This window comes from Haemorhous mexicanus, chromosome 7, assembly GCF_027477595.1.
Source record: "Haemorhous mexicanus isolate bHaeMex1 chromosome 7, bHaeMex1.pri, whole genome shotgun sequence".
Taxonomy (NCBI): Eukaryota; Metazoa; Chordata; class Aves; order Passeriformes; family Fringillidae; genus Haemorhous; species Haemorhous mexicanus.
The window spans coordinates 37858694-37874839 of NC_082347.1; the positions used below are offsets into that span (position 1 = coordinate 37858694).

General features: G+C 42.2%; 3 long non-coding RNA genes across 3 annotated transcripts in view; 2 read left to right on the forward strand and 1 right to left on the reverse strand.

The window, feature by feature from the left end:
- Nucleotides 1–11520, forward strand: part of LOC132330137 (uncharacterized) — a 33570-nt gene extending 22050 nt beyond the window's left edge. The window contains exons 2-3 of the long non-coding RNA XR_009487228.1: nt 9127–9229; nt 11344–11520. This is a non-coding gene — a long non-coding RNA (uncharacterized LOC132330137). The remainder of the gene's footprint in view (nt 1–9126; nt 9230–11343) is intronic.
- Nucleotides 5175–16146, reverse strand: part of LOC132330136 (uncharacterized) — a 135646-nt gene continuing 124674 nt past the window's right edge. The window contains exon 6 of the long non-coding RNA XR_009487227.1: nt 5175–9222. This is a non-coding gene — a long non-coding RNA (uncharacterized LOC132330136). The remainder of the gene's footprint in view (nt 9223–16146) is intronic.
- Nucleotides 15697–16146, forward strand: part of LOC132330140 (uncharacterized) — a 30256-nt gene continuing 29806 nt past the window's right edge. Inside the window, exon 1 of the long non-coding RNA XR_009487230.1 lies at nt 15697–15888. This is a non-coding gene — a long non-coding RNA (uncharacterized LOC132330140). The remainder of the gene's footprint in view (nt 15889–16146) is intronic.

Below are 16146 nucleotides of genomic sequence, written 5' to 3' on the forward strand. Positions count from 1 at the left end.
AGATCTATTTCTTTTGGTCTTTAAATAACCCACTGGTGCTCTTTGGGGTTTTTTTCAGCCCTGTAGAGATGGAATGTAAATGGGGTTCTGGCTCTCATACTGAGGCTTTTCAACATTCTCTTTAGAGGATCTTTTCAGAAAGCATGACCCAGAAATATCAGGCTTTACCTTTATTGAGCTCTCAGTGACAATCAGGAGCAAACCCATCCTTTCAGTGCTGAACCGGATAAGCTGGATTGAATAATAATTGCAGGGTAATTAATAAATTATCCCAGGATGCAATTTTTACAAGTTTGCTTTTCATAGAAGAACACTGAATACACATCATTGAGCTTCTACTGGTTTTCCTCTGTTTTCTCAGAAAAAGAACCCCAAAAACCAAACCTCTTTTTATTTGAATAATGTCAAAAATCCAAAATTAAAAAGCCTAAAGAGATGAGGCTGAGGAGACATTCACAAACCCTGGGATTTTGATAGGTTTAAAAAAATAGATGAAATGTTTAATCATTTGAAGTTTTCTTTTGACTTGACAAAATGGCTTTTGTAGGTCTATATTGATATTTCATTGTAAAAGAGAAAAGGCAGGGTTAATGTCTGTCTCCCATTCTGGGACATGGGTTCAGGTCATCTTTTGTGATCTGCTCAAATATTTTCAGGGTCCTACAGGAGTCAGAGAATCTTTCTTCTCAGGGCTGGCTCTCTCAGGTGGCCTCCCCCCTTCTGTTATGCTGCAGAAAGGTGTGCAGAGCTGTGTGTCTAGTCCTGTAAAACATGGAATTCTTGGAATTCTCAGTCCAAGGGCTAATCTTTCAGCTGGCAGAGGCAAATTAAATGCCCCAGCAGTAATGGGACATTATTCTTGTCCTGCTGCTGCTGTTCCTGGGATGATGTGACCATGGGCAATGTTCCAGCTGGTGCTGTACACCACAGCAAAGGCAAATCAGTAAAGAATAATAATTCTAAAAGCATAATAAAAAATAAATAAGGCTGTCTGGAGCTAAGTTACTGAACTTTAAACTAGGCCTTAGGGCCTTTACTAGCTAGCACAGTTTCTTAAGGCACTTAAAATGTATTTCTACTTACTTAAATCTACACTTCTATTTCACATTTATGTGGCTTAATATATCTAAATTTCTCTAAAGGCTCTAATTCAACCCCTGCATTCATCTCTCTCTCTGAGGAACTCAGAGAGGCATGCATTCCAACATGTTCCCCTCCTCTTAGAGCCATGTTGATTAAACAATTCCTTTGTCTCTTTTGGCTCTGCAAATTGTTCTGAAGGAGTGACATGATAAAGACCTGCCCTGTCTTTATCCCCTTTAGGGAGGAGAAAATGTTTCAGGGGACATGCTCTGGGGAAATCTACTTTGCTTAAGGAGCAATACAAAAAGCTGCACAAAAAGGAGCAAATCCAAAGGTGTATTATCACAATCCTAGGGGTGCAGGAGCTGCTCTCATGCTCTCTTGGTTTAGGAGACTGGAAAATGGCAGATTTGTGTTCATTATGTGACAGACAAGCAGAGAAACTATTTAAAATGTTGTCTAAATTCTTTCAGTCTGACAGGTAAGGGATTGCTCTGTTTGGATTAATGGGCCATTACTACAGGATGTCCCTGCAGGCTCAGGTTTTGTTCCTTTCCTCCTGGCAAGCTGTAGCATGATCCAGGTATGCGAGTGCCAAAAGCATCGTTTCCATCTTCCCTGTGTCACACAGTCAACTGCTGGAAGGTCAAACAAACAAAACACTGCAGTCAAACTGCTGTCCTGCTGCCACTAGAACGTGGACTTGGGGAAGAAAAGGTCACTTCTACCTTTTTGCACAGAAACTGGGGGGTTTGTTATGTTAAACTGATAATGTTTGTTATCAAAGGCGTGATAGGATCCTGATTAGTAATGAGAGATGGAACAAAAAAAAATAAAAAAATACAGAAGATGACAACAACAGTGATGCAAATAGCCAGCTAACTTCACAGTGGCTTCTGAATCCTGCTGGTGGAGGATGGTGCTGTGTCTGGGCTCACTGGGAGCCCTGTGTGTCCCTCTTCCCCAGCAGCAATTCTTCTCATCTTTCCCAGGCCAAGAGCATCCCAGGGTGTGCTGAGCTAATGCCAGCAGTGTTTCTCCTTTGTGGATCAAATAGCAGGAATTGAAATGAGCCTTCCTCAAATTCTCTCCCAGGATCTCCTCCAGGCAAAACTTTGAGGTTTGCATAACTCTGAAAAGTAATCTGACTTGACTATGGCAATGAAAATGAAGCCTCTTATTTGTGCCAAAAAAAGATATATTTCTTTTTAGTAGCATTTTTCATTTCTAATATGGCACTTCTGTCTTCCCCCTGGTTTTGCCTCTTGCTGTGACTTTCCCCTCTTTTAAGGATATTTTTACACATACTGTTCCAGGCATGCTGAGACAAGAGTAAGATATGTGCAGAAGTTTATCAGAATGCATGAATTTGGTGTGGTCAAACAAAACATTTCAGTTACTGGTCTGAATGTGTTGTTGAAAACTGGAGGATTACATGAATAAATGGAAAAATCAATTTTCTTTTGTTTCTTGAAGCACTCCCAGAAGCTTCAAAAAGGACAATCTAAAAGAAAGGAAAACAAAATAAAATAATGTCCTTTGTAATTAATAGGTTAAAATGTGGTTTTAAGACAATATAACACACTGCCAGAAGAGAAGTAAAGCAGCTATCATCATTTTTTGGTCAAGGCAAAGGATTTGTGTGACACTTTTCATTTTCTCACATGAGAAAATTTAGTTTGGAGACAACTACAGCCACAGAGATGCCAGAATGTTGCACCTTCTGCCTTTAGAACCTTGTGCTAGCAGAAGGTTTAGTTTAGGACCTACTAGATCTGAAAGTTTCAAGAGACAACTTTTCCCTCAAAAGTGAATATTGAATAACAAAAAAAATAGATTTAATAAAAGATGTGCATATGTCTTAGTGATAGAGCTGTGGCTTCATGGTGGGTTCTTTTGAAACCCTTGGCTCTAGAAAGCTCTGTATGATAATCCCAAATTCCTGGTGCTATGGTGTGTCTCAAACCATCAGAGACATGCCCTGCCTTGAAGCAATCCTTCTTCCCTCATTCATTTTTGGGAGAGGAAAGAGAAAACCATCTAGCTGCACATTATGGATTTAAACCCAGAACTGTCAGAGGGGCCAGAGCAAGAGGGGAGCTGCTAGGACAGGCTGGGAGGTCAGGCAGGATCCCATCCATCCCTGGTCACAGCTCCAACACCCAGCAGAAAATCAGCCAGGCCAGTGAGAGGAATGGTGGATTTGTCTTTCCAAACAAGCTGTGGGTCTACTGGTAGATAAAAGAAACAATGGGAAGGATTCCACTGATTGGTGAATGGAAAAAGATATTTGCTTTTACAAATAAACTTTAGGTTTGCTGATAAACGAAATTAGACATTGAAAGATGAAAGAAACACTGGGGAAGAAAAACCCCTAAATTCAGTAAGAATTAAAAATTAAAAGGGAGGGTTATATATTAGAGGGGAATCTCTGGTATCAGGCATATTGGCGGGTCTGTACCTCTCAAGTACCTCAGCCAATGGGGAAAGAGAGAAGGGAAATGTGGCCAGGAAATTGGGATAAAAAGGGAGGCTGCATCCTCCAAAAATTGGAGAGATCCCAGGGGAATGCCCCATGGCCTCTCCCCGTATTCCAATAAAGCCAGAAAGGACTCCACTGTCTCCTTTTTGGACATAAACCTCTGGTGTTTGTGGAATAATTTTCCTAACACCACCATCAGCCAGGCCCAGCATCAGCCAGGCCCAGTATCACAGGTCTGACTTCAGCCTGGCCCAGCATCAGCCAGGCCCAATATCAGCCAGGCCCAGCATCAGCCAGGCCCAGCATCAGTCAGGCCTGGCATCAGCCAGGCCCAACATCAGCCAGGCCCAGCATCAGCCAGGCCCAGCATTAGTCAGGCCCGGCATAACCAGGCCAGCATCAGCCAGGCCCAGTATCACAGGTCTGACTTCAGCCCGGCCCAGCATCAGCCAGGCCCAGCATCAGTCAGGCCCAGCATCAGCCAGGCCCAACATCAGCCAGGCCCAGCATCAGCCAGGCCCAGCATCAGCCAGGCCCAGCATCAGCCAGGCCCAACATCAGCCAGGCCCAGCATCAGCCAGGCCCAACATCAGCCAGGCCCAGCATTAGCCAGGCCCAGCATTAGCCAGGCCCAACATCAGCCAGGCCCAGCATTAGTCAGGCCCGGCATAACCAGGCCAGCATCAGCAAGGCCGAGTATCACAGGCCTGGCATCAGTCCAGCCCAGCATCAGCCCAGCCCAGTATCAGCCAGGCCCAGCATTAGTCAGGCCCGCCATAACCAGCCCAACATCAGCCAGGCCCAGTATCAGTCAGGACCAGCATCAGCCAGGCCCAGCTTTAGGGCCCCTTTGTGGGCTCTGGGGTGGTGGAGCACAGCCTGTGGTCCTTGATGTTCCATGGGGTAATGCCCCGTGGAGATGGAGTTAATATTAGAGAGAGCAACAAGGGAACAGAGCCTTGAACGAAAGGGGCAGCTTGATGTGATTTATTGGGAGGGCTGAATTTCTCATTAACGTGTCACGGAGAAAAAGAGCTTTAGAGAACCAGAAGTTCTCCGGCTTCCCATGGCCTGGGCTGAGTGTTTGCAGTGGGATGGGCAGGCAGAGGATGTCCTTGTCCTACATTGCATAACCAGCCTGCAGAGGAAAGCACCTTTGCCATCCTGTGTGCCTCCTCAAGCCTTTACACTCTAATCCTCCTCATAAATTAAGAGGCAGTAATCACCTACTGCTTCTCCAAGTTTCCTGCTCCCGTTTGATGTCATTGTGCTTAATTCATCCTTTACACTGGGGTTAAGCCTGGCTTGCTTTTTTTAGTGCTGCCCCTATTTAATCTTCTTAATTTATGTGGCGTGCTGATATTTGTTTAGAACTCTAAAATAGATATAAATAGTAAAATGGAGCCATCCCTGAAACAAAGAGAACTCTGTTTGGAAAGAACTGGAAAGAATCCTCTTTGTCTGCTCTGAGGAGATGATATTCATGAGGAATTGTGTAAGGAAAAAAGGATTCACTTTGTCTTAGGTTGTTTTTTAAAGACAAAACAGAACCTGGGAACAGTTTTTTGGTACCTTTTTTGTTAGTATTTCATAGAAATACATAGACTAAAACTCCCTACAAATAGATGACATAATCTAGAACACCTCTGTGTTATTAGATTATTTTTTTTTATTAAAAAGAATATGCCTTCAGAAACAAAAGCTGCATCATTTATTGACAAAACAAGACAGAATCAGCTATCAATTCTAGCTCTCCAACCTATAACATTGACTGAATTAAAGATATTACTTAAAAAGAGAATTCTCTAGGTTTTCCTGCAATCTTAAGACAGGCAGCTGAATGCACAGTGTTGATGGGAGAGATGGAACTGAAAATGGCAGAATAACATCCCCCTACACAGGATCCACAAAGGATAGAAATTAAACTGTCAGAAGTGTGGTTTTTATTTTTAATTATTGTAATAATTACACTGATTTTAGATTGTTGTTCAACTGAGCTTTGCTAGGTAGGTGTAGATTCCTTTCTGTCTTCCTGACTCATAAAGTTCCTACATTTTAGACAGGATCTAAATGACATTTTTCAGTTGAATGATCTCAACCTTTTTTTTTTTTTATTTTTATGTTGTCTCAATCTCACAAGTGTCCTTTTAAACACCAATTTATCAAAGCTGGTTATGTAAGTTTGTTAGGCCTTGGGCTGGTTTTATATATAATTTTGTACAACAATATCTGCATTACACATAAATGGAACCTTATTACTCTGCATAAATTTGTGTTTTTCAAATATACAGTGTTTCTCAAAGAGCCCCTAATGCTCTGTTTTTTGGGGTTTTGTTTGTTTTATTTGTTTTTGGTTGCTGTTTTTGTTGGTTTTGTTGTTGGGTTTTTTTGGTGATAATTATTTATGGAAAACACCAAGAATTACAGACTTCTGTATTCAAGTCCTGTGCAGCAGAAATGCAATTCTTAGAAATCAGCCAAAAAGGAGAACCATGAAGTCTTCTTAGAGTATTTAGGTGTTTGGTTAATGGTGATTTTGTCAGTTGATAAAATTTTGTCAGATGGAGGAGAAATAACCACAAAGGAGCAATGAGAGAAATAGACACCCATGGCTTATATCAGTGTATAGCAGGCAGTGCTTTCAGCTTTCTGTATTCCTTTGGTCCAAACTCATGTTTGGTGACTGAAATTCCTCCCTGTTAGGGTGGGAGGCCCTGGCACAGGGTGCCCAGAGCTGCTGGGGCTGCCCCTGGATCCCTGGCAGTGCCCAGGGCCAGGTTGGACGGGGCTGGGAGCAGGACAGTGGAAGGTGTCTCTGCCACGACAGGGATGGACTGGGTGGGATTTTAGGTCCTTCCCAACCCAAACCATCCTGTGATTCTGTGCAATTTTAGACAGACCACAGCCTTGTGACTCCTGCCCTGATTTATGCACAGTGACCATTCCCAGGCTACAAAGGGCTGGTCAGCTCCTGGCTCACCCCTTGGTGATGCCCTCAGCACTGCTGAGCCAGGGAAACCGTGTTGGCTTCCCCACGATCTGCACTGTGAGTGCCCCAGTCCACTGAGGGCTCTGACTGGTTCCTCTGGGCATGCTGTGCCCAGCACGTCCTTTCAGTGACTCCTCAGCTGAAATTAGCACGTCTAGAGGCAGACTGAGAGCATTTGCATGTCTGCTGCTGGGCTGAGTGTGTTTGTCTCAGGTTGACACCATCACCGTTAATAATCCCGCTGTAATTGAAACTTGCCTTTGACATCACCTCCCGCCTGACTAATAGGATTGTGTCTCCTTATTCTCCCTCACTGTTTATTCCTGTCTCCCTGATCAGCCTGAAAGGCAACTCCCCAGCAGCATGGCACTAAAACCAAGCTGACCTGTCACAGAAACCAAGTTTTTACCCAGGAGCCCTTCTTGAAGGAGTTGGGTGAGCGAGGTGGCACCTCCTGCTCTGGTGCATGGCGGAGCTCTGGGACTTCTGCTGTCACCCATGACTTTGGGAGTCAGTTTTTTTGCTGTTGCTTTGCTTTCACCATAATTGTTCCCATCGAGACAGTATGGGATTTTACAGACTTCCAAAATCTGAACGTTAGCATTATATTCTCTCAGGATGCGTAAATGAACATGTGAATTTTGGAATGTTTAAATTGTGTTCTCGGGGTAGTTTAGAACATGAAACACATCCTTCATGATGCTTTTTATAAACTTGGGGAGAGCAGTGAGTGTCTCAGTTAAAACAGCCAGCTGACTCTGTGGCTCACAACATATAAAGCACTTTCCTCATAGTGTTTGCATTTATGGGAATATTTTTTTTTTCCTACACTTTGTCATGCACTGAATTTGAATGACTGATCTCTTGCACGATAACTGATGTGGCTGTAATACAGCTGGCAGGCAACCTAAGACATTCTTTAATTTTTAAATAAATATGGTAAAATAACAGTGATTGAAACCGTGGCTATATTAAACTTGGTATAAATAACCTGAATTACATAAAGACAGCTATAACCTCATAACTTAAATTCACCTATGGATTCTGTATCGCTTAATGCATTATTTTTAAAACATTTTAAGGAAGAACATACTAGCTGACTCCCATGGCTTTTCTTGGAGGGACTGAGGAACTTTTTGCCCCTTAAGTCACCTGTAGTTTCTTCAAAGTGTAAAGAGCAACAGGACATCATGTTTTTCTATATACAGACAGGCTACTGAATAATAAGACATATTCAGCACTGAGATTATTTTTTCCACCACCAGAAACACATAATATTTCCACTGAATGCCTGCATGAAGTCACAGCTGGTGTAAATCAGCAAATTCCCATCAACTCCTTACTGGATGCAGTGCAGCTTTAGGAAGTGCCTGGCATTGTTATCAAAAGGGTAAACAAGAGATCAGCCAGAAACCTCAGACACAACTAACACTGTAAATTCAGTGGGACGTGGTGCAGAAATCTTGCGTGAATTTATCTAAAATAGCTAAAGTGTGTTTTGTTTTTTTTCCTTACTCCAGAAATGGTATAGCCATGCCATATGCACTAGAGTAGAAAAAGCACATAATTTAAGAAGTATATATTGCTTAACACGAGTGCTATTCCAAACATGCAGCATAAATCCTGCTCCTCGTTTTAGCAGCTGTAGCAATCCCAGTTCCCTCAGGAGCAGTGGAAGTCTTGGCTAACCCTCCCCTGTCCTGCACCTCCCACTCCCACCCCTGGAGAGGGGTGAAAGGATTTAGGAGAGATTTACTGTGCAAGGAGCCTGAGCCTATCTGTTTAATTCCAGAGCTGCTTTTCCTCTGCAGAAGGAAAGCTCACAGCCTTTCTTTGCATGCCCTTTGTGGTGTAAAGCTTCTCTTGATTAAAGCACTGTATTAATTAACTTTTGTGCTCATGGCTTTGACTGGTTATGGTGATGGTCCTTCTGCTTCATCTGCTGTTGTCCATGCTGGCATCTCCAGGGCTTTCCACGATGGGAAATATTTGGGTGCTGTTAGATTTATATCTGAGTGGGTCTCAGGTTGAGATTTTTTATATTGTTCAGGGGAGTAGGATGCCAAATTCCCACCAGGCTGATGAGACTGTAACATTTCTTCTTCAAAAAGGGCTCTTGTGTCTCAGCTGAAGGATTTCATTCACACTAGGTAGAAACTTTACAGGTCAGAGACTGTTTTCATGTCTGCTGTCATAGGTGAACAGAATAAAAATAGATGATAAAATTCCTTTCTTTGTAATCAGCCTGATTGCCTTGACTTTGCAACTTTTGAGAAAGTCTGATGGATTCCTTTGGGTGCTGCAGTGCCCTTCCCAGTACCAGCTGCCCTTCTACACAGCAAAATCTATAAAAAAAAAGGTCCACAGGTTGTACATAACATTGATTTCTGTCTCCTAAACAAGATTTTTACTTGGCTGAAAAATCACTTCCACCTATAATATTCTGTGTAAAAAAACCAACTGGGCTTACATGTATGCTCTCTTGTTTGAGTGGAAAAGGGTAAAGGTGGTCTGTCTGATTTTATTTCCTTAAAAATTATATATTTCCTCTCCCTTTCATGTTTTTGTACAGATTTTGTAATCCCTGGAGACTCTGGATTTAACTGCATCAGGCAGAAAGTTTCTCCTCTTCATCCCTGAAGCTCAGCAGCAAAGTTGTTCCAAGCACCTGGAAGGTAAGAACAGGTGTTGTCATTTTTCTTCAGCACAATTTAATTTTTTTTCAGAGTTATTAATAACTGGAATGGTAGATTTCCATCCTTGTGTTCTGGTTTGCTTCAGAGCTTCCAAAAGGTCACAAATTATCTAAAGTTTCAGGGGAGGCTCCTGCTTCTTCCATGAAGGCTATGCAACTGCTGAAACTGTGAAATTGGACTTGGACCCAGATGGGATGACAGAAGGTTATTTTATTGAGGTTTTCATGGGTAAAAAAGAGAAAATAAAGGGAATAAAACTCTGCTTCAGCATCCTCAACCTGCTGCATGTGAGGCTATGATTTACTGATCTCTCTGATTTACCGATCTCATTGTGAGCACCCACAGTAACCTTTGCTCCTGTTGAGCAGAACTGAGATGTGCATAAAAAACACAGCTGCTTTCAGCACATAATGAGAATAATTTATAGATCAGGACTGTAGATGGCTTTATTGTGCAGTCACCAGCTCCATGAGGCAGAAGCTGCTTGGAATAGCCTTGATCATGGCATGGAACCATCTCACAGAGTGACCATTGCAGCTCCTGGTCACTTGCCTGTTACCATAGAAGCCCTTTGTCCCCAGCAGGACCCTGGTTTTGGGGAACTGAAGAGATTAGGGTTTTTTTTCCTATATTTTCCCTGGTCTTTTGCCTTTAGCAAGCACTTTGCTGCTGCCTGCACTCCTCTGATCTTCTGTAGAACCTGATGCACTAAATCTCTTCCACCTTCACCTAATCTGTGCCACGGCAGCAAGAGCAGAGCATGCCAGGAGTGAGTTAATGTTTGTAAAAAAGAGAAAAGTTCATCAGAACTAGGCAAGCTCTAATCTACCAAGCTGACTTGGCTTATTGACAGCCTGTTAATGCAAAATGAAGGCCATGTTAATTGTTAAATATACTGGTCATTCTTTCCAAATTCTCATCAAACTAAATCCAGCTTCAGAGTAAAGGAAGTAATTCAACTTCACCTTAAATGGAGATATTCCTGTTTTAATGTGTGGGTATTCCTAGCACTCCTCCCTCTCTTTTACCATTTGTGTGTCCTCCTCCATTCTCCACGAGGCAGAAATGCTGGATGGAACAGCCCAACAAAGCATCCTGGCTGCTGCTCCAGGCTGGATGGGTCACCTCAGCCAGTTCCCCCAAAACTGCACAGAAACATGCCTTTTCTGCAGAGCTTGTCAGAACTCATTCTTTAATTCTTGCTGCTGTTTGGCAATTAATCCTTAAAGCAATCACAATTTGTAGCACTGAACCTGGCAGCCTAAAAAGTTATAAATTCTGTGACCTTCTCGGTAACATCAGACCCAGCTGAATGTTTGGATGCCTTGTTACAGCCAAATTTGGGACACATCCTTTGGTGCAAAATCATTGATATAATGGTGAGGATTTATGTAGTTATAGATACCTAGAACTACTTCCTTTTAGGAGCTCAGATGTTAATAGTGATGGCAGAAAAAAAAGCTAAGTAATGTCTTCAATTTTTGTAAAAGTAAAACACTCCTCCCTAAATTTTAATAACATGACACCCTGGGCTCTTTCCAAACTTCTATAAATGGTCTCAAAAAGAAATCCCCGAATCTGTGAAATGTGGAGGGTTCATTTGACATCTGGAAGTGCTCTCCTCACTGGCTTTCAGGGCAGTGAAAAACGAGGCTGGCTGATTCCTGGATACTCACACAAGGAGTCCTGACCAGCATCAGTGCTAGTCAATAAGAGATTAAATTTTCTGCACTGGAGATTGATGCTTGAAATGTTGGGTTTGGGCATTTCCTGAGGGCCTGTTACTCATGCAGAATGCTGGGAGCTGTTTGTTTTCAGTCTGTAACTAGAGCAGCCAAGCTGATGCTCATGAGGTAATCTCTGTTGGACCATCTCCGCTGCATTTATACAGAATAGTGCCCTTATTACATGCCTAGTTCCATTTATTTCATCTGTTAAAATTAGATATTTCCACTGAACTAAAAACACCTCCATGTTCTTGGCTAGCAGGCCCAGGAATTGAAGCTAACCATTAAACAGAGCTCCTAAATTTTTAATGAAGTTTATTATTTTCACTTTTTACAAAGTTTATAATTTTCATTTGTTTTGTTCAGGAATAAGAGCTTACAATGCCTGTGGTACTCCCCCCTGGAATCTGAAGGGAAGGATCACACTGAAAATTGTGATTTTAAAAAAAATTTAAAAATAAGCAGAGAAAGCCCAAAAAGGTAAGAAAGTAAACACTCGGACATTTCATTTTATATGATAAAATATGAAGATTTTAACAGTTCCAGGTTCAAAAAGCCCTTTGTATCATCCTGTTAATAGGGTTGGGCTTTGGATCTTCCCTAAATTACTTTAAATAAAAAAAGAGAGAGAGAGAGAGAAATTAAAAGAAGGAGTTCTGGGCATTTTTAGTAGGTAAATTCCCTCTTTTGACGTTTTTTTTGTGCTCCCTGATTTTCAGTCTGCTGTTTCAGAGGGCCACAGTGAAACACCAGCCTTGATGAAGAAACAGGACATTGGTGTGGTCACAGCTCTGTGACTCAAAAAATGGCTGGGAAAAACAAAAGCACTTCCAACAAAACATTAAAAGAAATCAAATAATTGTTCAGACACCTTTGTTTTGAAAATTCTCACAAGCTTCCACAGAAGGCACTAAGAGAGGCTGCTTGTGTCCTTTCTGTTAAATTTGGGTTTCAGCGTCTGTTTTGCATCTTTCAGTGAACCAGTAAATACAGAATTTCTTTCTCTGCAGGTATTTCAGGGGGGAAATCTCTGCATTTTAAGGGCTGTGGTCATTCAGACAGCACACAGCCTGCACTGTGGGCACAGACACTTTCTCACATCCATCATTCATAGAAAAATCTCTGATAAAAGGTCGAGAGAAAACTCTATTTTTTGGTAGAACCCGCCACAAGCAATTCAAGAACAGAGAGTTTAATAATTATGTAATCTTGGCCAGAGCTCCACGATTAAATCAGTGAACTGGAGGATATTAAACACAGGGGAAAATACTGTGGGCATAAAGCAAGAGCTCCCAGATGGACTGAACCTCTGCAGCTGTGCTGAGCCTCCTGCTGAGGCTGCTGGACACAGGACAGTGACCCTCAGCTGGCTGCACAGTGACCACCAGCCACAGCTGATGCTCTGGCATCAGGCTTTGGGTGGTGACCTGCACAGGGCAGTGTCCTTGTTGCCTGAAAAAACAGCAGAGATTTCTTATTTATCTCTGAAGAGTTGCAGCTTCTATGCTGAGCTGGTTTTCTCCTGAAGGAGCTGCAGCCAGCAGGCTCAGGGGTGGTGTGTGTTAGTCCCACAGTCAGCTGGAGACCTGGCCACACAACACACACAGCCTCCACCAGGGCTGGGAGGAATTTCTTCCAGTAATTCCCCCCGAAATGGAAGGAACAGCCCAGGATCTCATGACCTGTGCTGTGAACTTCACTCGTATCCTTGCTGAAAGGAGTTTGTTTGTAGAGATTTTCTTTGTATTTACTGATCCAAACAGAGGAAGTTCTCCGTCGTTTTCTTTTCATTGCAACATTTTCTTGGAATATTCTTTTGTATGTTTTTACTTTCTTTTTGTTTGTATGTTCTCTAGGAGGCACGGAAGAAATTTCTAAACAATGTAAAAACCAAGGTTTTCCCTTTGAATGTGACATTTTAGTCCTCAGAGAACTCTCATCTGTGCACTTGGATCTGTGCTCCTAAGACAGAACTCCTTGGAAGCAACCACAGATTCAGGTGTTGTGAGTTTGGGGTGTCCTGTTTGATACAAATGTCTTGGCTTGCCAGATGACACATTGACTTCTTTGCTAAAACCTCCCCAAGACAGCTATTTCAAGTTGAGAAATTTCCATAAACACCTCACCTGAAAATACAGACTTACCAATAGAATTGTCCCTTGCAGGACAAATATTCCTTATTCCAATATGCCCTAGTCCACTGAATTTTTCTCACACTGGAAATAGGACCCATTTTACCCAGCAGATAATCCTGACAGGCTCAGAGGGTGACCTTCCACAGGGCCTGGCCATGGCCCACTTTGCTGAGGCACCATCACAAAATCCCTTGCCATTGCCCACCTGCTGTAAATGACACCAAAGGTAGAGCTGAGACAACAATTTACTACAAAATGTGATTGCAGGCCCATTTTTCTTCATTAATCTCATGTTAAACATAACCTATTACAGGGGCTCCATTTAAGGAACAGATGGTAAATACAAGTTAATGCAGATACAGATTAAAAAATATTGGCAACAGCTAATGCATTTACACAAAGCACAAAGCCAGTAAGTGCGAAATGTTCTTTAATGCTATGCTTAAATCATGGAAAATTAAATCCTTTGATAGGTTTGTTTTTAAATTTCTCCAGTTGCAAAGTATTTCAGTGAAGTTACAGGGTAAAGGGCACCCAAGACCTCTGCCTGTAAAACTTCAAGATCCACTCCATTAAGTATTTTGAAGATTTCATTGCATTTTATATTTTTCCTGACCTACAGTATCAGACAAATGCATTGCTTGAGCAGGAGAGCCAGGAGTTGGATCACAAGAATGGAAGCTGAGGTGCCTGAGCTTTTCCAGAGGGAGGAAGTGCTGGTTCAAGAATAGCACAGCAATTGTTTGCCTAAGAAAAACCCCAAAGAATTCAGCTTCCACACGATAAAAGTGCAGACTGTGCTGTGTGAAGCAAGGTATTCCCCACACTGCAGCTGCACATCTGGACACAGCCTGCATCAAAATCCTTTCTCCTTCACCCTGCTGATCCCTGCTGAATGGCCATTTCCATGGCACTTCCCAGGGAAGATCAACCAAAGCTCCTTTGCCTTCCTGGTTGCTGCTTTCCCATGCAGGTGGATGGGGCTGGTGAGGATCCAGTCCCTGGGCAGACAGTTTAGGATCATCCTGTGAGAGAATTTCTAGGAAAGGGGCAGAACAAAAGTGGCCAAACCCTGTCCTTGTGTTGGCTGAGATAGAGGTAAATTTCTTCACCCCACTCCCCAATTTGTTTGGCTTGGTAAGAAAGTGGCAGAAATGCTCCTGTGAAAAATTTGGGTTTTTTTAAAATGTTAAAACAATATCTAAGGGAATTCCCACATTTAATTAAACAACAAGACAGACTCAGCTGACTCTGCAGGACCCTGCTTTTATTCTTGCCTCTGGGTGTAGCCAAGTGAGGGAGACAGAGGGATGCAGGATGTGTGTCTACAAAATCATCTGCTACAGAACTGGATCTTCCCAAGTTCTTCTGGAGACCCAGGATCTAAGCTCCTTGAAAAAAATCACAAATGGAAGTTGAAGAGCTGCAGTGACTCAAACAAAAAGTTTCTATTTTCTCTCTTTTTCTCCTTTCATCTGCTCTCCTCATTTTCTCTTTGCTGTCTCATCTCCCTCTCTTTCTTTGTGTGTGTTTTGAGGTATGCAGATTTATACAACTATTTATACTCAGTCAAAACCTCCTGCTTTGAAAACAATAATTATTCAAACATCTTGGGAAGAAAAGACAATGAGTGGATGTTGTTCACCGAAGCAAAATAAAGCAAGACAAAGAAAGTTTAGATTTATTACAAAACAGAAACCCTGCGCTTGCAAAACAATTTGCTTTAAGTGCAGTAATAATTCCTTGAGGCAGATTATACGAGGCTCTTGCACATGAGTTACATTTCAATAGTGAGATCCAGCTCAATCTAGCAAAGAAATACAGCTCCAAAATTTAGAGCAGGTAGGCTTTGGCTAGAAAATGTGCTTTTCAGAATCACTGCAGGATCTAGAAGGAGTGCTCTGCAATTTTTCAAACATTCAAGGTCATGGAGTTTTTGGTTATTTATTTTTTCATCTTAATGATGAGATGCTGCAATCTCAGAGTAATGGCATTACATAGATATTTTTCCATTCATGGAATGGAATCATGTAGACATTATTTTCCATAATACCTGCAAACTTGCTGGTTTGTTGATTTAGGGAATTAATTCACCCCAAGGAAAAACACTTGGAGTTCAGCTAGGCTGGCTTGCTGGCCCCCATTGCCCGAGAGGCATTTAAGGATGGAAGTACTGGTGGTGTTGGGAAGGAAGGGAGAGTGGGACACTGGTGCCACCTCTGTGGAGGACAACACACTCTGGTGCCTAATTCCTGCTCACTCTGACTCACTGTGGAGCTCTTGTGAGGTAAGAATCCAACTCAAAGCATTTTCCTGTCCCCCACCCTGTTTTTCCTCTCCCCTGTTCCTTCTCCAGTTTGTGAAAGCCTGGCTTGAAATTACTTAGAATCCATTTTACTTAGGTGAGTTTTCTTATACATATATAACATTGCACTGTTACAAAAAATAAATTCTTTCCCTTCCTTAGCAGCCTCCAGCACATATAATTTTGGCAAGCAGCTTGAATAAACATGTCTCTTCCCATCAGGGCTGCATAAACATATTGGGTGCTGCCTGATCCAAGACACCTTTACTCTTTCCTAGGCATTAGTGCAGTCTGCTGCAGGATGCTTTGGAAAAATTGAAGTTTCCAGCATGACTGAAAGTGCTCCCTTCAGATATTTAATGTACAAATGATTTTTCTTTTGCAATCTCCCTTGCTCCAGTCTCTCCCATGTTCCACTTGGAAAGCAAACCCATCAGCATTTATTTTATGTGAGCTCCACTTCAGAATGAGGTAGGACTACCATTCTTCTTCTTTGTTTTTTTCAGTTTCATCTCAGTTTTTTGTGTTCTTGGAAGGCTCTTAGTCTCATTTTCCCACTTGGCATTGACTCAGTAATTGATTTTTTCTAGTTGTCTCCAAGGCTACAGCACTAAAAAGCCCCAGAGGAGTTGGGTACTTGACTGGAAAGACACCAGAGATGTGGAGGTCCTGCTTCTCCTTGTCACTCAGCAGAAATCAGTTTTTCTGGGATTTCCAAAGGAAAAAATA